This window comes from Macaca thibetana, chromosome 9, assembly GCF_024542745.1.
Source record: "Macaca thibetana thibetana isolate TM-01 chromosome 9, ASM2454274v1, whole genome shotgun sequence".
Taxonomy (NCBI): domain Eukaryota; kingdom Metazoa; phylum Chordata; class Mammalia; order Primates; family Cercopithecidae; genus Macaca; species Macaca thibetana.
Window position 1 is genome coordinate 78,517,074 of NC_065586.1, and position 21,730 is coordinate 78,538,803.

The following is a 21,730-nucleotide window of genomic DNA, read 5'->3' on the forward strand; positions in this document are numbered from 1 at the left end:
GAAGCTTCAAAAGATTACTTATTTGATGTTGCACTCATCAAAGTCTTTTAATAAAGATTCTGAGCTGATTTTTAATACAAAATTTAAGCAAATTTAAGAGGCCTAGTTTATAGAAAGTTTCAATAACGTTTTGAGACATGCAAGTTGATTTGCAAACTAGGTCATTAAAGCCTCAAATATTTCTAACATCTGATAAATGATGAGCTACAAATAGGCAAAGTGTATATCACCTACACATTTGTTTTGTCTCAAATCTTTAGTGTCCTATATCTCTCGATATACAAATATATTTTAGGTTTATAAAACAGTTTATATTAAATTCCAAATACAATTTCAGTTTATTGGTTTCTTAATGTGGCTAAACACTGTTTTCACTATGACCCTGTGCTTCAAAAAATGTTTTTAACATTGTCGCCACAAAAGCAAATTATTTAACCTTAAATAATGGATTACTTAACTGACTTTCTATTTGAATTCATAATAATGTTAAATTTTTCACATCCAACTGAAAATGTTTACTTTGATTTCTGAATTGCATGAAATAATTAATCCATTACTAAAATTAGTTTATCTCATTTTCTGTTTGGCATTATTTGATGAAAGTGGGAATATTTGACAATTTTGAAATTCTTGTGTATTAATGGAACTGATATCCATGGCTTAACTTTGTGTGTATGTGCAATCAATCTTAGAATAAAAAAAAGAGCAAGTATAATTTTGAGAAAAGTCATTTGATTTAAATAAAATATCATGCTTCTCAAATGCTGTGAAAATATACCCTCTACAGCTGTATGTGTTAAATATTTATTTTAGGGCACTCTCTTAATGTAGCTACCTATTTATAAAATTGATGGTATTGCTTCTTGAACAATTTTATCTTTTTCTTCCACTTTCCATGTGGCTAGTGATAAGTATTGTAAATGTCAACAGACATTGTGTACAAGTAACATATTATTCATCAACTTTCTTGAGAAATGGAAATTTATTTGTTAATTTTTATTATAAATGCTTTTTGAGAGAGTGAGATTGTTTATTTTTGCAAACGGAGTTTATGGCTTAAAAATATATAAGCACTAAAATAGTAAATAATTGAACAGTATAGATTTTCACCAAACAATAAATGACAAGTCCTTTGTAGTGAGTCCTCACACCACTCTCTATATTCTCTATGGCAGTACTGCTGAGCCCATATTTCCTGTAGTTATTTCACATGCACCAAAACTACAATTGTCTCATTGTTCCACCAGCCTCACCTGCTACCTCCCGTGCTTTGTGCATTTTAAGCATTTCACTAGCTGAAGATGCATAAACCCACAACTAGCTGGAGGGCCAAATTGAGGCCTTAGTTACCAGCTCTGAATACTTCTCCCACCACTACCTTTTACTCTGAAGGGTCACATACACTATCTGTAAAATATTACCAAGAGTTATACGGCTGCTGGAAAGCATCAGAAAAAGACAGGTAAACCTGATAGCTTACTTGACCATGTGTTAAAGCATGAATGCTGTTCTCAATCCATTTATATTTTCACAGCTAGAAGTACAAAGTGAGGATTACCAAAATAACCCTAAACTTTTGAGATGTAATTCTTAATAATAATTTTTAATGGAAAAATCTGAGACGAAGGCTAACAGAAGTGATGCAAGGAATATAGGGATAAACTAGTACTGTTCAGGACAAACAAAACATGTGGTCATCCCACATACAATATTACCAATAATGTCTTAACCAAATTACATTCTGCTGGAGGCATTCATTGATAGCATAAATCATTTTTTTTCAATTAGAAAAAAATAGGTTTTAATGTTGTTACCCCTTCCTTTCCTCTGAAAACAACAATGTAAGCAGTTTTAGTTTTAGAGTTTAATTTTTTTTCTTGTTTTTAGTTATTTAATTTTATGTTGAGACAGGGTCTGAAAATGTTTCCCATGCTAGTCTTGAACTCCTGGGCTCAAGCAATCCTCCTGTATAGCTAAGATTACAGATGTGCATCACGAAAACCAGCTTGTTTTGGGTTAATTTATTGGGTGTATAGAACACTTTTCTTAAAAGCCACATCATGTACATATTTGAGGAATACTTCTGGAACTTATCTCAGGTTTTTTATTTCATCAATGATACTTTACAATATGTATCAAGATGTGGAAATAGCTACTATGTTTTTTATATCAGGACATACTCTTAATCATGGTGATATTATTATTCCTTAAAATACTTGACAATATTTCTAAAATGGGACAATCATAAGGACAAATGGTATAATGCAAAATATGTGATACTGAGAAGTAAGTTCAAATTCTATTTCTAAACCTGAATAGATTTTGACATTAGATAAGTAACTTTTTCAAAATCCACTGCTTCCTCTGTACAATAATAATACAAATACATACTATATATATATATATATATATATATATATATATATATATCATAATATATTTGGGCATCAGATGAGAATATAGATGTAAAGCCATATGGAAGGAGTCCATATTTAGAGCAAGCAAGGGTACTGCTATATGTTTCTACCTGGACTGCACAGTTTCTGCCCACCTGGATTGGATACAGACCACTGACTCACTTTGCTTTTAAAATTACAAAATTTTAAATGCCCTTCAATTTCTTTCTCACTTTCTTGTCTGCTTTGTCACAAGGTCTTGCTAAATGATTTCCTAACTTGACTGAACACAAGTCATTTCTCCGAACTAAAAGTACATCATTCCTTCCTCCCAATGAAATCCCATAGTTTTCCTCCTGATTTCTTTCCATAGACTTTGTGCTGCGATGCATTAAAACAGTAGTCATGGTAATGATGTCATTTAACACTTGCATCATGCATACTATCTGTTCTTATGTATTACTTACTATTTGATAGGCACTGGTCTAGGTAATTTGCAAATACCAATTCATTTACTCTAACAACATAGACCAGAATATGCTTTATAGATCTGTTTATAGATAAGGAAAGTAAGGATTGATAGGTAAAGTAACCTGTCCAAGTTGACAGCGATCAGTGACAAAGCCAAGACTTAATTCCATGTAGACTGATTTTAGAGTTTGTGTTATTAACCACTGTGATATGTTGTATTCATGAGCAAGTGCAAGTGTGTGTGTGCATAACATATGTGTGTGTTTAGGTGGTAAGAGAAACTCTGTGCATTAATGGTAAATACAGAAAAGTAGAAGAGTAATTTTACACGTTGAAGTCAGGTTTAATTTTTTGTAGTTATTTTTATTCGCTTGTTATTGGTGTCCTTTTGATTTTGTTTCCAAATATCTAAAGATAAAATATCTCACATGGCACAGTTACTAACTTTCCATACCTCCCTGAAGCCTGCATGTAAAATAAGTATCCTCATGCTAGAAAACCTCAGAATGCCAAGAATCTTGTTTTATCCCAGATTCTATTATATAATACTAAGTTCTCTTTTATTATGTTTGCTGAGAACAAGACACAGTTCATCATGTTGAAACCCTGGATCTTCTCCTCAATCACCAAAACTTCTAGGGAGGGACAATCTTGATAAAGAGAATTAGATTATAGAGATTTAAGTCTAGTGAAGTGTGGGGGATAATTCGATAACATTAATAAAAGAGTATTCCCCAAATTTTCTTCTGAGACATCTTAACATTTTAAATTTATAAATTCCTACTTAAATAACTCTGTATTAAAAATTATTTTAGTTCACAAGAACAAGGCTTTAAAGGAATATTCAGCTTTTAAAAATCAGAAAATCATTGTTAATCTACATCTCACTAGCTTCTTTTTAGTTTAATATAGAAGTGCATATAATATAAACATTTATACACAAAATGATTTTGAATTGGTGTAGGGTCCTCCAATGTTAGCCTTCTTTTATAAACAGTTCAAGATCTTCAAAAATGTTGATACTCTTAGAAAATCATCGTCAATAAATTTAAAATAGTCCTTAAAAACTAATGAAACTGATGAGTGATGAAGATCCTTTAAATATATACTTGAGTGCAAATGATGTACTACCTGGCATAATTATGGATCAAGGAGCCAATTTGTCCTAATGGGAAAACTTAGACCCAATGTATCGTCATAATAGAAATAAACATTAATTAGTATATTTTAACAGAAGAATTCCGAATTTTAGTAGAACTCATTACTTTGGAAACCCATTTGTTTAATGATCATCAGCAAAAGAGTATGGTTAACCCAATACTTAAAACTTTTTCACTTAAAAAAAGGCAAGATAATAATTATAATATGCTTGCTAAAGCCCAAAGCCTAAAGCCCACAGAATTATAAATCACAGAATGTCAGACTTCATTTATTCATTTTCCCAGCATGGCTTTTACTTGCTTGATTCTTGCTACCTGAAATGATTTTTCCCTCAGACTTCTATTCTCTTCACGTATTTTAGGCCTTGTTTTAAATATCACCTTGCCAGAACTACTCTTCTTTTCCACAGTATCTAAAGTAAGTCCCAATTCCTAATCATCTAGGTCTCTAACATAGCCCCTGGGATAATCTGTTCAAAGTTAATATCTGTTAGTATAAAAAAGTATGTTTTTTCTCTGAGTTTTCCCCCTCTAGGATCATGAGAGCCAAGGTATTTTTGTTCCAACTGGACTAAAATAAAATAAACGTAGAACAGAAAGAGTGCCATATAAGTGTTAACACAAAGCAAACACTTGTAGAAAGGTACGTGGAAGTGTTGGACAGGGGCATCTGCAACTGAAATGTGAGTTTTGTTTTCCCCAAAATGACATTTGATTTAATTTCATGATATTTTTGCCATGAAGGCAAATTTATAAATATGCAAACACATTTACAATCTATTATTTTATAGTTTCTGTGTTTTGTCATATGAAAGACATAATTTCATCTTATTTATGACCTTAATCTTACCTGAGTTATTGCACTCCGTGCCTTTCTGTGGTGTGTAACTCAGAACAATGCCTGATTCATAGCAGGCACTTCATAAATCACTGTTGAATAGATGGACAAGTGAATAGATGAGTGAATTAATACAATAGCTTCTTAACTATTTCCCCTTTTATAATGAATTTGCTTCTACCTTAACTTATCTAAAGCACATGCTGGTGAAACGGTCTCTTATTAGAAGGAATAAAATTAAAACTTTACATCTCAAAGGCATAGAATCCAGGGTCTTTAGGTATTGTAAGAAATAATTTTGTGACCTGTTCCCCAAACTTTCTACAATTGTACAACTGGAGCCAGCCTACATTATTTACAGATTATCAGATTTTCCTGGCTTTTGGTACTTGATGATTCTGATTTTCTCTCTCTTTACTTTGTACTTCTCTTGTGGGTTTAATCATCTGCCAAATCCCTCTCCAACTTCTCAGAGTTCTTTAAAGCCATTTTGTGACTTCTTCCTGAGCACTTCCTTCCCTGAATCTTCTCAGCTTTCCAGAATGTTCTGGTGAGTTTTCCCATTCTGCTTGAATTGTAGGTATATGTGAACAAGAGCCAACTTATCTCCTAGATTTAAAAACTCCCTTAGAATAGAAATGTGTTTTATTATTCTTTGTATCTCAGGCACATCTATGCACAGTTTTGAATTTCTGAGGGATTTTTACTGCTACTGTTGCAGCTTTTTCACTCCCATAGTTCAGCAAGCAGGAGGGAGTGTCACCCAGTGGACTCGTCTCTCTCATTGTTCAGCAAGTGGGAGGGAATGTTACAGCTCTTTTACTGCTGCCACCCGCAGATCAGCAAGCAGAAACAATACAGCTCTTTCACCCCTGCAATTCGGCAAATTCTAGGTTCTTGTCCCACAACCAAGAGGAATAGAGTACATTGGAAACCAGAGAGTGAGTAAGGCAGAGTAGAATTGTATTGAGTGACAGAAAGAAAGCTCTCAGCATCTGAGGGGACCTGTAAATGGGTAAGCTATCTTTGTGGCTGAGTCCAGGGTTTTTATGAGCTTACAATGGGGGAGTGTGTGCTGATTTGTCCATGAGCAGGCTTGGAAAAAGCACCATTTGATTGGTTAAAAGATATCATCCAGAAGGAACAAATTGAGGGAGAGTGGGTAAACTGGGGACAGAAATTCTCACTCCAGTCATGGACTCTCTCCAGAACTGACATCTCAGTTTTCAGGCTTCAAACTGTCCTGGCTTGAAGGCTGGGTCCTGTCCTAGGCAGGGACCCTGTCTGCCTAGGAATTTGTCTGTATCCTTTCACTATCAATCCCCCCTCTGAAGAGGTGCATCTAACTTCCATTAGTGTAGGGACAGTGACTGCTCTAACTGCTTCCTGATGACAGGGGGAATTGTTTTGGGAAAACAGCAGTCAGTCAGACATCTCTCAGAGGCCTATCTAAGGTTCCCCGATAAAAAGGGAGCAATCATCCGAGGCTCCATTTTCATGATGATTTGCAGTTTGATGGCCTTCACCCAAAAAGAAACAGATTTTACAAGGAGGTCATGTATACATGGACCATATATGAGTATTATACAAAGAGGAGCTAAAAGGGAAAAATCTTGTGCCAGAGATAACAGAAATAAGAAGTAAAATAGACTAATCATTCTGAAAACAATGTTGTGGCCAGAGCAGTTTCACCGTTGTGAAAGAAATTAAATCTTATATGGGGGAGGACAGTTAAATTTTTGAAGAGAGATTGCTGTTTAGGGGTGTAGATAATCCCATAGGCATTCAGGATTAAGGTGTCCTTGGCAAAGACACCTAATGGTGAGGAACAGAATGAAGGTGAGAACAGCAATCATAGGCAGTACTATAAAGCATATCTATGAAAGGTGAATTATTGACACTTACAATCTTTAACTTGAGGTTTCCAATTTCTTTATATTGGTGCTTTGAGTGCTTTTCTGAGTCAACAGAGATAATTCCATCAGTCTCCAGGCCTTTAGTATAATAAATCCAAGAATCTATTCCAGTGATCTTCACTGCTGAAGAAGTAGAAAGTACACTGCAAGGTCCCTCCCAACCCAGGCCTGAGAACAACCATTGGTCTAATTGATAGGTTTAATCCTTTCCTAGGTGGAAGGCTTGGTGAAGGATTTGAAGAACTTTCCATTGACTGAAAGCTGCTGTATGAAATTTGCCATCCTCTAATTGTAGTCATCCTGAGGGTTGAAAGGTGTATTCCCAAGGGGTGGCCCATTCTATTTCCTCAGAAGAATATTGAGGTTTTATTTCTCTTATGCAGCCCTCCCAGATTTGAGGCCTCAAGGGGAATTCTCCCTGCCAATTTAGCTGCTTGGTCTGCCAATGTATTTCCCTTGGCTATTTCATCCATCCACTTTTGGTGGCCTTTACAATGTATCACTGCCACTGTCAATGGAAGAAAAACTCAGAATAATAGTCTGTTAATTTCCTGATGGTGTTTAATGGGAGACCAATTAGCTATAAGGAAGTCTCTCTCTTTCCAGATATTGGCATGGACATGGAGGACTAAGAAAATATGCTTAGAATCAGTATAATTGTAAACTACTTTCCCTTTGCTTAATTCAAGCACTCTAATGAGGACCATTAGCTGAACTAGTTGAACACTTGTGCTCAAAGAAAGAGGCGTGCTTTCAATAGTGTCATTCAGGGTGACTACTGCATATCCTGCTTTATGGATCTCTTGTTCTATATTAAAAAAAAATCCATCTGTAATGGCTGGGCACAGTGGCTCATGCCTGTAATCCTAGTACTTTGGGAGGCCGAGGTGGGCGGATCACGAAGTCAGGAGATTGAGACCATCCTGGCTAATACGGTGAAATCCCATCTCTACAAAAAATTTAAAAAAAAAAAAAAAATAGCCAGGCATGGTGGCGGGTGCCTGTAGTCCCAGCTACTGGGGAGGCTGAGGCAGGAGAATGGCGTGAACCCAGGAGGTGGAGCTTGCAGTAAGCAGAGACCAAGCCACTGCCCTCCAGCCTGGGTGACAGAGAGAGACTCCATCTCAAAAACAAAACAAAATCCAGCAGTAAAAGGAGCCCAATCTGGGTTTTCTAAGGTAGTTTCTTTGAGGTTCTCTCTGGCTGCATAAATCTGCAGTACTATCTGTTTGCAGTCATGTTCAGGTTCCCCAGCATTTTCTGGGAGCAAGGTGTCTGAGTTTTGACAGTGACACATTCTTAACTGGACTGTAGATACCTCCAGTAGCAGATGGTTATACGTTAGGTGGAGACTCCCCATGGAAGACAGCAGTCCTGCCACATTACATAGGGTATAAACAGTTAAGTTATTCTCCATCAGTAACTTAGTAGCCTCTGGCACCGGCAAAGTTATCACTGCAACTGCCCAGAGGCAGGCCGGCCATCCTTTAGCCACCAAATCAAGCTCCTTGCTTAGGTAGCATACAGACTGCTGGGCTGGATCTTGGACCTGGGTTAGAACTCCCAGGGCCATTCTCTTCCTTTCTGATCCATAAAGATTGAATGGCTTACCAATAGGAAGACTAAGGGCTGGTGCCTCAAGCAAGGCTTGTTTCAATTGGTCAAAGACCTTTTAACCTCTGGTTTCCAAATTAGCTGCCTGAGCTTCCTTTATTAGGTGATAAAGGGATGAGCTATCTCATCATACTCAGGTATCCATAATCTGGAGAATACTCTAATGCCCATAAATCCTCCCAGTTGCTTGAAGGTTTCGGGGAGGGAAAAGGAGGAGATGAGCTTAATCTTTTATTTGCCTAATGCCCTGGTTCCCTCTGACAAGACTAGACCTAAGTACTTCACTGAAGTCTGATAGAGCTGAACCTTAAATTTTGAGATCTTTTATCTTCTGTTAGCTAGAAAATTAAGAAGAGCCTCATACCCCTCCTGAGAGATTTCCTCAGTTGGGGCACAAAAGAGAATGTCATCTACATATTATAAAACTTTCAATTGTGGATAAAGAGAGATCCCTTGAAAACACCTGCCCAAACAGGTAGGGCCTGTTTCAGAGTCTCTGTGGTAATACCATCCAAGTTAGCTGGGTAGTCTGGATGTAGGGATCCTCGAATGTAAAGAAATATTGGAAGTCAGGGTGTAGCGGTATGCAGAAGAAAGCATCCTTTAGGTCCAGGACTATGAACAATTTAGTACCCTCAGGTACTTGAGTTAGCAGGACATAGGGATTGGGAACCACAAGATGAATTAGAACCACAATATCATTAATGAGGTGGAGATCCTAGAACAGTCTCCATTTCTTATTGGGTTTCTGTACCCTCAATATCAGGGCATTACAAGGGTTTTTGCAGGGTTTGAAGAGACCCTGGAACATCAAGTTATCAATGATGGATTCTAGCTTTTTCCTAGCTTCTGGTTTTTGGGATCTTGTCTCTGGTTAGGAAGAGAAGTTGGATTCTTACAATGGATCTGAACAGGTATGGCAGTTGTGGTCCAGCCAATTTTCCTTGAGTTGCCCAAACTTTTGAATTAATGTCAGTCTCTACCAGGGGAAGACAAAGAGTATACCCTGGAACCATAAGGATGGTGGTTCCCATAGGAGGTAAAATATCCGTGCCTAGCTGAGGAGTTAAGTTTTCAGGTATGATTTAAAAGGCAAGAGTAAACAAGAAGTTTTCCCAACTACAACTAAGGAGTTGGGAAAAGTATCGTCCTGAGACACCCCTCATGGTTGTACTGAGGGAGAAGAAGCCTGGATTGGAGAGGAGAACTGAAATGGCCACTCCCATATCCAGGAGGAAGTTATCTTCCTCCCTTCAACCTCTAGAATCACCCTGGGCTCCTGGATGGTAATGGTGGTCTGAGTCGTTGGAGCTGGGAGAGGAGCCCTGGGATCCATCAGTCCTGCTGGACTATTTAGCAGACTGTATCTGTACTCAGTAACCTGCATCTCCCAGGACAGTCCACCCTCCAGTGGTCCCCACTGCAGACTGGAGAGGGTTGAGGTGACTTCCCCATGTTTCCTGGACAGTCCTTCTTATAATGCCCTGGCTGCCACACTTACAGCAGTTAAGAGATACATCTCAGGGATTCTGGGGTTTGCAAACCTACAATGTAGCCACTAGAGCCTCTGCCTTTTTCTGTCTCCTCTCTGTTTCTTGAGTGTCCTCCTGAACCTTATTATAAAAGACTGAGGTGGCCATTTTCAGGAGGTTTTCTTTTTTTTTTTTCTTTTCTTTTTTTTTTTTTTTTTTTTTTTTGAGACGGAGTCTCACTCTGTTGCCCAGGCTGGAGTACAGTGGTGCAATCTTGCCTCACTGCAACCTCTGCCTCCCAGGTTAAAGCGATTCTCTTGCATCAGCTCCTCAAGTATCTGGGATTACAGGCACACACCACCATGCCTGGGAAATTTTTGTATTTTTAGTAGAGATGGAGTTTCAGCATGTTAGTCAGGCTCGTCTCAAACTCCTGACCTTGTGATTCACTCACCTCTAAAGTACTATCTGGTCCCATAGCCTGTTTCTGTAGCTTTCTCCTAATATCTGGGGCTGCCTGAATAATAAACTTATCCGTTAGGATTAGTTGTACTTTGACTGAATCAGGAGATAGAGTTGCATACTTCACCAAGGACTCAGCCTTTCCAGGAAGGCTGTGGAATTTTCATCTGATCCCTAGTCTATCATGGATAGTTTGGAGTCATTGAGAGGCTTAGTGTTAGTCCTTCATAAGCCCTCCACTATGCACATCTGAAAGTGCTTCCTTCTTCATTCTCCTATGTCATCATTGGGGTCCCATTTAGGCTCCTCCAATGATACTGCTGTTTTTCCAATTGGATGAGGCTCTTCCCCTTTCTTGGCACTATATGGAAAACAAAGCTCATCCCCAAACTTCTCTGCTGCTTGCAAGTCGGCCTGCTTCTCAGTGGTAGTCAAAAGTAGCATAACATCCTTTCAGGAGATTTCAAATGTTTAGGTTAAAGTCTGGAAAGCTGCTATCATCTGTCAGGGTAGTCTGAAAACTTACCAGGATCCCCCTTAATTTGTCTTAAATCTTGTAGAGAAAAGGGGACCTAAATCTAAAAAGGGCCATATTCACAAGGCATCTCTCATAGGGGCATGAGTGAGGCTGGGACCCATTTAAATGAGGATTTCTAGGATGGGACAAGTTGAGAAATAACATGGATAGGGAGGACAGGATGGATCGGGAGGAGCAGGAGCAGAGAGACTGGGCTCCCCTGCTGGAGGCTCCTCTGGAGTTTGCTTTCCTTGTCCCTTGGGATTGCCCTTTGCAGCCTCTCCTGAGATGACCACTAGGAAGGCTGGATCAATTCTACGGTGTTGGCAAAGGTCTGGAATATCTGGCAAGGCAAAGAAAGCCTGCACATATGGGACCTTGGACCCTTTGCCATCACGTTTACAGAAAAGGTCCAGCTGCAGGACAGTATGAAAATACTTTCCTCTGGAGGCCAAGCTTCTCTGTCCTGCAGTTTATAATTTGGCCAAGCTGAATTATAAACAAATCTAGAGAGAGTGGGTAAGATGAAGATAGAAGTTCTCACTCTGGTCGTGGACTCTTCAGAATTGGCAGCTCGGTTTTCAGGCTTTAATTGTCCTTGGCTTCAAGGTCAGGTTTCAGTGGGGACCCTGAGTCCTGTCTGCCTAGGAATTTGCCTGTCTCCTGTTGGTAGCATCAGTATTCAATTCAACTGGTAATACTTTTCACATCTAAATCCCAAACTAAAAGATGCCTTCCAAAGAATGAAAGTAAGCATGTATCAATTTAAAATCGATTTCATGTCATAGTAATGAAGAATTGTTACACAACAGTATTCTATTATCAAGGATTTGAGAATATAATTCTACTTTTATAGCAAAGATCTACTTTTGTCTGTAAAATTGAATGTGTTTGTTTCCATGATGGATCAGCAAAATGTAGCAAAAAGTGTGAAATAATAAAGCTTTGAAATGTAGTAATTCATATTTGAACCCATAAACACTTACCTTACATCAAAATCAATTTCATATACATTAAATGTATTGGTATAAATTTTCTAATATGAAAATAGATAGATGAATGAAACATCAAAAAATCTGTACTAAGGAGTAAAGTTTCAGTTTAAAGGAAGAAAAAATGCAAAAGAAAAATGATATATTTTTAGTACATAAACATTTCACATTTATATCAAATACTGCAGAATAAAATCATACTACAAATTAAGAAAAGGAATCTAGCAAAAATGTAAACAACATGAATATTGGCTCAATAAATACCTAATAACTTTTTATATGCTAAAAAGTTATAAAATAGCTTTTAAAAATGGATAAATTGAGAAAGTTGATAATTTTAAGAAGAGCAAATGCATAAAACTTTCAACCACATGTATGTAAAACATACAAATGAAACAATGTCATATTAACTTTTACCTATGAAATTAACTATGATTTGCTATGAGATTAGTGAAATCGGGGAAGGTTGCAAAATGAATGGGCATATAAATTATTACGTATCTTAAAGAAGATGTTTATAAGCACAGTCTTCCTAACCCCCATCCTTCTATACACACACACACACACACACACACACACACACACACACACAAAATCTTTCTAATATAGAAGCAAAGGATTCCAATTTTGTCATTTCCTCTCCCTATGACTTAAAATAGTTCTCTAAGTCCTTATTGCGCCTTTGCCAATTTAAATGTAAAGATTCAGTATGTTACCTGGAGGTTAAAAAAAAGTAACAAGGAATTCTGAAGTGTTTTTGTTTTTTTTTAATTGCCAATTACAAAGCAAAATCCGTTTTTTGCAGAATTGATACATGTCAAATACAGTTATATGGCTATTTGTATGTGAAAGAATGATCTGAAATCTGAATCAAAATAAGCAGCCATTCATCTTTGCAATATGATTCAGCTGACTTGCATAAATTTGCATAAATCAAATCTTTTTTGTAGACCTTTGCATTTAAAAGGCTTTTAGAACTTCTAAAGGTGCTTGCAACTCTCAAAAATGATGCCCTTTTTCTAATAACAGCTTTCTCAAGCAGAGACAATCTAAAAGAAATACATATGTAATAGATACATGTATTCAAATTTTGTCCTTGTTTTAACATACATAGGCCCCATCTCTCCTTTGGGCACTTTTCAGTTTTTTTGTTACATCCTAATGATACCATAAATATTCTATAAAACATGATTTAAAGAATCGTGTGTTCTGTGTGAACTCTCTCAGCAGGAAAATGTAATGACAAAATGCATACTCTTGAAGTATGCTGAAAATAATTTCATGGAGTTATTGTAGCATGCTGAGTATTAGAAGGCCTTTTAGATTTCAAAATGGTATTATAATGATTTATAACATCCAAATGCTCTGAAGTGGCCATTCATTGCACATCTTGTTATGCAAAATAGTAAGCTTTCTCAAAAGTCATATATTAATCACTTTACTTATGACAAAACACTGTTTAGCAGCTGTTTCTAAGATTTTATGTCCTATCTTTTACTTGGAAAAAAATATTTCAAAAATCAAAGTCCACGCCTTCATTTGTACACTTTTGTGCTTTTATCTTGAAAAAAAAAAAAAAGCGGCAATATTTTGATTAGATGAGTATTTAGGTTTAAGAAGTAACATCAATAAATAATTATAGTGAATAAGAGTTTCTTTTCATGTTTAGGTATTCATTTTTGTCAGTCAAGTTTCCCTATTAATACTGACATTTTTATGAAATATAAATTTATTCTTTTAATGGACAATTTATATGTTATATTATTTATGTCATTGAGAAAAACAAGCACAATATTTTAATCTTTTGAAAAATCTCTAGATTTACATAAAGGTAAGTGGTCATAAAATCCATTCCACGGCAACTAGGAAGAGTTTATGTTATTGTTTCTAGAAGTTTTGAAATGAAATATCCAACATATTTCTGAAATTATTTATTGGTTTGAAGAAGGTATTTATTTTTAATAAAAGCTTCTTGGCATTGATTTTTTTTTCTTTTGTGGTTAAATATATTGCTGATGTCAACATTGTTTGGCATACTACATAGCCATTCAACATCTTGAACATAGCATTTCTTTCTAGATCAGTAATCAAATCCTTATTCATGTAACAATCTACTACCAAATGACTAATATTAATTCTTGAAGTCACTATCAACTTCTGACCTAAAATTGTGTAGTCTTGAATCACAGATCTGCAAGACATATTAGAAATCATACCAAAATGCCTACTTTATAATATGAAAATTAAAGTGTAATTAGGCAAAGAACTTGGTCAAATGCCAAATAGCAAAGTAAGGTGGCCCCCCTCCTTATTATCTTAAACTCTCTTTTCATTTTTCTTTTATGTCATTTTTTAAAAAATCTTAATTCCCCCTCCACTGCTTTACATTATCATGGCCTAAAATAAGTGGGAATTTTATTAAGCTAAATGAAATTACTAGAGGGATGAAAAGAATAATAACACATTTATGAGTCATTAGGACTTTGGGAATATATCATGAACATAGAAATGTTGGATGAAAAAGATTCAAGAAATCGTGAATTTTAACTTTGAGGCTTCATGTGTATAAATGCATCATTTAGGCCTAAACTGGTGAAAGAATAGAATTGCTATTTATGAAGAGTAGAAGAGCTATAAGAATCAGTAGCTTGGCGTTGCCCATATTAATTTTGAATTGACTACTACCTTAAACTAGATGTGAAGGAAAAAGCTGGAAGGTAGTAGACTGACAGGCTAATTTTGGTGTTTTTGAGATTTAGATAATGTTTAATTACATAGGTTGAATAAAAAACAGCTAGAAAATTATTATATGTAGAAATGAGAAGAAAGTTAAAGTCAGTGCCCTAGGGCATTCTATTATTGAGAGATGGAGAAATGAGAAAGGACCAGCAAAAAAGGAACCAGAAATGTAGGAGATAAATCAGGAAGTGAGGTATCCTGGAATCCAAAGAAGAAAATACACTAAGAGAAAAAATCAATCATGCATTTTTTTTTTTTTTTCTGAGATGGAGTCACCCAGGCTGGAGTGCAATGGCATGATCGTGGCTCACTGCAACCTCTGCCTCCCGGGTTCAAGCGATTCTCCTGCCTCAGCCTCCTGTGTAGCTGAGATTACAGGCATGTGCCATCACGCCCAGCTAATTTTTGTATTTTTAGTAGAGACGAGGTTTTACCATGTTGGTCAGGCTAATCTCGAACTCCTGACATCGTGATCCACCCGCCTCAGCCTCCCAAAGTCCTGGGATTACAGGTGTGAGCCACCGTGCCTGGCTATCAATTATGCTTTCTACCAGTGTGCCCTGTACAGATACCTGCTACTAGGAATCACATTTAAAAAAATTTCTTAGCACATTTTTCTCTCGTCCTTCATTCAGAAAAGGGGGTGGTGGCAGTATTAGCATCTCTCCAGCTTTAAGACACCTTTAAGGCTGGCACGGTGACTCATACCTGTAATCATAGCACTTTGGGAGGCTTAGCCAAGAAGATCACTTGAGCCAAGGAGTTTGAAACAGGACTGGTCAACATAGCAAGACTTGTCTCTGCAATTTTTTTTTTTTTTTAAATAGCCAATATGGTGGCATACATCTGTAGTCTCAGCTACCTGAGAGGCTGAGACAGAGGATTGATTGAACCCAGGAGGTCAAGCCTGTAGTGAGCCATAATCATGCCACTGTACTTCAGTCTGGGTCACAGAGTGAGACACTACCAAAAAGCAAAACAAACAAAACAAAACCCACATCAACAACAACAAAAATTCCGCATTCATGTAGATTCAAATTAAAAAAATATCCTGCCACATTATAAAGCATCAGGTTCTATTCTACTCCTTCCCTCACTGCCTATTTAACCTACCTCCCTCCCTCCCTCCCTCCCTCCCTTCTTTCCTTCCTTCCTTCCTTCCTTCCTTCCTTCCTTCCTTCCTTCCTTCCTTCCTTCCTTCCTTCCTTCCTTCCTTCCTTCCTTCTATCAGTAAATTTAAGTAACAGTCTATGGAATTTGACTCATAGAATTTTATGTCTACTAACGGTTAATAACATTATTTATGTAGAAAGGTAAATCTTCTTATTATTTAAATCACATTAATTTTGGAATCCTTAAGCATTATCAAAATTCAATTAATTATACTTTTTGTTATTTCCACTTCACACCTAGGTGCATATTTGTTTTTTGTTTATTAAATAATTACCTCTGATAATTGGCAGTCAGTAATATAAATGCCTATAACCACCCTTGTACTTACATAGCAATATATGACATAATTTCATATTTGTATCAATTTGTAGTTCTCTAGTGTTTAATTATTGCTTCACAATTCAAAGTATTGCCCTTTTGTGGATAGTGGTTATGAAGACTGAAACTGCCTTTTATAAAACTTGCAGTCTTTTACCTTAATAAATTTTAATTGATTATTCAGGTTTTGTTGCAGGTGGAATAGTGTTCAGTTAGATCACAGCATAAACTTTTCTACTGTTGCACATTTAGTGACAGCTTTAAAGGGTTGAAATGTAGTTAAATAATGAATCTTGTTGGTTAAATACTGTATTACTACAACATAGAGATTAATCATGAATAACACATTTTTTTAAAGCAAACAATATATTTCTTAGCAATTGATTTTTTTTTTAGCAATTGATTTTTTAATCGACAGATAAAATTGTACGTATTTACTGTGTACAACATGACGTTTTCAAATATATATACACTGTGCAATGGCTACATTTTAATACTAGTTTAGGTTCATTATACAATGCATTTCCAAAGCAATATGTGGGGAATTGTATGCTTTAAATTAGTAGAATCTCTTTTCGTATTTATTCTAGCTAATATTGAAGCAGTCGAGAGCAGTTAAAATATATTTATTTTTGGTATTATGTAGAACTCTAGAAGGGTACTGTTGAAATATCAATCTAGAAAAATATGTTTTTAAAAATTAAGATTCACAATAAGTGAAATATCACAGAGTTGGTACTCTAAGATATGGCTTTTATCCTATTTTCCAATCTTTAAAAACATGAATTATTTATTTAATTGAAATCCTACACTCTCTAAGATCTAATTTTTAACTCCCCAAATCCAGGGTAACAGAAATGTTTTAAAAGTAAGCATTTAAGTAATAATTTGATCTTTGGAACTATATTGATAAAATGTGTGTGCAATCATATGAAATTAATTTTTATATAATTATAATTACATGTACTGAAATCATAAAAGATAATCTTTCATTCATCTTTTATCCCCTCACCTGAAGGTGTTACATGTTCTAAGTGTTAATTTGTAAATCTTCTACAATTTCTGCTATATTTTATGAAATGTGTAATCATGACTCAGAAATCATAAGCCACCCACTGTATTACTAAATTGACACAAAGCACAGTGCAAAATGCCTTAGAATGAGACTAATTGGAGGTTCAGCACTATTCACCAATGTACAGAACCCCTAGGGGAAAATCTGACCATTTCTGGTGTTTGATGCTACACTCAGAGCTAATGTCCAGTCAGGAGGCCACTGCAAAAACTTTCCTCCTATTGTTGTTATTGTTGATTAAACCAATTGAGAAAATTTTACTTAGTCCTTGCAATATCCATTTTTGTAGCTTTTGTTATTAAAGCATGTTGGAAATGATTTATATCAAGAGTTTTCAAAATTTGTTCTATGGAACCTTGGAGTTATATAAAATTGTCTCACATGCTACCAAGGCCACATTGGGCTTTGAGTCAGGGATGGGGTGGTGGTGGCAAATATTTAGAAGATCCCATCACATCTCATCCATAATTTGTCTGGAAAGGTTTTGCTGATATGTTTTACATATTGCTATTAAGCTTAAATTTTATTGTGAAAAATTGGTGAATACGCTGCTTATTGTTTTTATATTTTGAATATAGTACTATTCATTTTCTCCTTTAAGATAGATATATACTAATCCCCAAAGTGGTATAAAAATTGACTTTGTATGCATTTCTTAATTTTTATTTTATGTAGAGATCTTTATATATCTATGAAAAGAAAGTATTTTAACATTTTAATATATGTGCTCTAGATTTTTATAAATATGTGTCTTCTTTTTCAGGATGTTATTTAATGTAGATCACTTTAGTACCGCTGTAAAATAACAATTTTGTCTAATTATTTCCACTTATTCAGTAGATCACAACCAAACTTTGGTTGCAATAAATAATAGTTTTGTTTACCATAAATTAAATGCATCTGTCAATTATATATTCTACATGTGTATGTGTTTGAAATAAAATACAGCTATTTCCATCTATTTCTGTACCTATTTCTTGACATGTACATGAGAGACGTGAATAATTAAGACATCTTCTCTAACTTTGAAATCAAAACACAGTAGAAATGATACCAGTAGTTAAAATCTCTAACAACTTTTATAATTTCAACTTTATATTGCATCATCATAAAATTAATTTATTTCTACTTTGACAAAGCATAAATACAAAAACTGTGACCCTATGACAATAATAAAATTATTGGTATAAAATAATAATGGTGTAGTATAAAACTTTGAAATCCAAAAGTGCTATATTGCTGGGTGTGGTGACTCACACCTGTAAGTCCAGCACCTTTGGAGGCCAATGTGGGAGAATCATTTGAGTCCAGAAGTTTGAGACAAGCCTGGGAAACATGGCAAAACTCCACCTCTACAAAAAAATATAAAAATTACCTGAGTATGGTGGCACATACCTGTAGTCCCAGCTACTTGAGAGGCCGAGGTGGGAGGAGAGCTTGAGCCTGGGTGGTTGAGACTACAGTGAGCTGTGATTGTGCCACTGTACTCCAATCTGGGCAACAGGGCAAGACCCTGTCTCAAAAAATAATAATAAAAATAAAAATGCTAAGGAATCAAAAGTAACTTTCAATCTATACAATTGTCCTTATTTGTCTTAAATATGTGCACCATATCATAAAACATCATATATTTAAAGTGTCATTTAAGGAGAATTTATGCAGTGCTTCATTGTCAGGACTCTGGTGAAATGGCAGATTCTGCTCATAAAAAAAAATGAAGGTGAAAGTGATTTTTCACTTCCTGAGTAAACAATATAACCTGAGGCATAGATGTGCATTTTGAGAGTTACGTTTTAAATTAGACTTAAGTTTTCTACTTTCAAATTTATATTTAAGATTCTTGCAATCTTTTACTCACTTTTGAGAATTTGCAAGGATTTATTTTAAGCATAAGCAATCTTAATATAATAATCTGTAAGAAAATGAATTGTTCCTATGTTTTGCACTAGAATAATGACTTTGATTTTGATGTGGTATTGATCAATAACTCTATTCTATAGGAAAATGGAAACGTCACTCCCTAGAAACAGTTGAAGTTGACAGACCTAGAGGTTGACAAAAGGACACAACACTAGGGTGAGTAAAGTGGTATCCTCCATTATAATTTTTTCTTTCTCCTTTGAAGAATAACAGTATATTACATCTATATTTCACAGTAAGTTCAACAACTGTGTATGGAGTCAAATTTCCAGGCATTGCTAAATGTCTTTAAGCAGATATATGTTATGTTGGATTCACATAAGCCAGAAGGAGAGAAAAGAGTTAATCAAACAGTAAATAAAAGTCTTTCCCTAGAGAAGTGAAATACCCGTTTTTTCTCTTTTAATACGTTTAAAACAAGCAAACCTTCTATCCAGTTTAGATTTATTATTCTTCATTGATTGTTTCATTCTCTTGGAGAACATTCTGGCAGTAAAGTAGTAGACACATTGCATCCATCATTGTGTGTCAAAGGGCCATCAGGTCGATGACTCTTTTTGAACTTTGTTGTTTCAGAAAACCATAGCTGATTATTATAGGCAGAAGTTTGACATTTTCAGGATGAAAATCAATTTTCTTTTATGTGTTTCTGAAGTGGGGCTTGTGCTTCAATTGCAGAAGAAATAGCTTTTATAACATCAGAGTAACAAAATAGAAATTAAAATAAAATTTGGGTAACAATAGTTTCAATGAAAGTGAGGAGAATTGTATTTGAGTGGTATTATAATATTTTAAATCCATTTAAATCTGAAATAGAAATTTATGGAAAAAGGTACAGAAATAGAATAATGTCTACCAAATCAAGGTAGTAATAAATAAAATTTATAAACAGAAAACTCAGAACTGGAACATGTTTAAGGAAATCAAATATTATTAAAGAAGAAATATATAACTAATCTGCAATTTATGATATACATATATGTTGTGTATATATAAACACATGACTACTTATCATACTTGCTTAATTTATCTCTTCCTCCTGGCTCCAGAAAAAATGCAAAAAATCTCTTTTGTCCACGAGTATATGAATAGCATTTATCATAAAGCTGTGGCAAAGTAGGCATTTAACAGTATTTGCTACTGAATATGTTAAAATACTAAAAATAAAAATACTTTTACCATTTTATACTTTTTAATGTATAAAATGCTGTTTTGTGGGGGGATTTGTGGAGTCTTTTTTAACTAAAGATTTGAAATAACTTTGTCTTTTAGTAATAATAAATTATATTTTGAATAATATGCTCAAGTTTTAAAAGTGCTATAGGTCCTTCTCTGTGTACTTAAAACATTTCTGTCAGTACATTTAAAAGGATACGAGGTTGAGCCTTAGGCTTTATATTTTTCAACCATAATTTTATTCTTCATATATGCATATTTAAATTCCTATGTAACAATATATCTCAGACATAATTTTTTCATGCAAAAAATCACATGAAATTGTTTTAAAATTATGATTTCATTGTTTGATGAGTATACAAAATCCTGAAAAGAATACTTGAAAAGAGACAATTTTCATGTCCCCAAGATTCTTGCTATTTAGAGTTCAGGTGAGTTTATGATAAACATTCTTTCAGGCCATTCAAATAAAAATGTAGCACAAATAGCTTATTATTTAATAATTAATACCATATCGGTTCATATGTTTTCATATGCACAAATAGATAGATGACAGATAGATAAATAGATAATTATAGACCAGTATCAAAATTTCCAATACAAACACTCTTATATGTGACAGTTGTCAATTCTCTATCCTTCTGTATAATAAAGTCCTTGAAGAGTAAGTATTCTACATGTGCACCTTTTCAGTCCACTTGCATGGTAAGAGTGTGTACAAATGATGACCAATAATGATGAGGCCATTTTAATTCAATTTCATCACAGGTGTAAAATGGTAGTCATGAAAAACATAAGACATCTTTAGTTTTTCCTTTTTGAGATTTTGTGGATTTCTATTTTTGTCCTGACATTAGTACAAAGAAAATCTGTTTCTCTCCTTTGACAACTAAAATACTGTTGTTATGTAATAAATCAACAAGAGTACAAATTATGAAAATTATGAAAAACTTTGGTAATTTTGCAGAAATCTCCTCAATATGTATTTCAATTACTTAACCTTTCTAAGGTGTTACTTTTATTTACTTCAATTGTATTACTTAAATATTTTTCTTATAGCATTTTGTATATCTTATGTATCTGTTTCAAATTCTTACTAAAATTATATTACATAAATATATTTAACAGATAAATTATTCAAAACAACATTTTACATTGATAGGTATTATTAATGATGTTCTCAATTCTCTTAACAGGTCAAGGAAACAAAACATTGACCAAAAAATATTAAAAATAAATAAATAAATTTTATGTTGAACAGGGGAAACCCAGTTATACCACTGACTGACAAAATACGAGATAAAGTTCCTTTAGTATCTGTACTCAAGTACTCCAACTTTATTTGTCAGATTTTTTTCTCATGTAAAAGCTGAAGTTGTGTAATACCAAACAGAGACTGAGACTCAAACTTGGGTCCGACTCCGCAGCCATAGTAGACTCTACTGCATCATGCTGCCTCACTATTGACAACAGGAAGGCGTCTGATCTGGG

General features: G+C 34.9%; 1 protein-coding gene across 1 annotated transcript in view; it reads left to right on the forward strand.

Moving 5' to 3' along the window:
* The window catches only part of PCDH15 (protocadherin related 15), a 1,784,920-nt gene that overhangs the window by 432,895 nt on the left and 1,330,295 nt on the right, over nucleotides 1–21,730 (forward strand). The window contains exon 3 of the mRNA XM_050805159.1: nucleotides 19,144–19,219. The gene's annotated coding sequence lies outside the window, so the exon portion shown is untranslated. The remainder of the gene's footprint in view (nucleotides 1–19,143; nucleotides 19,220–21,730) is intronic.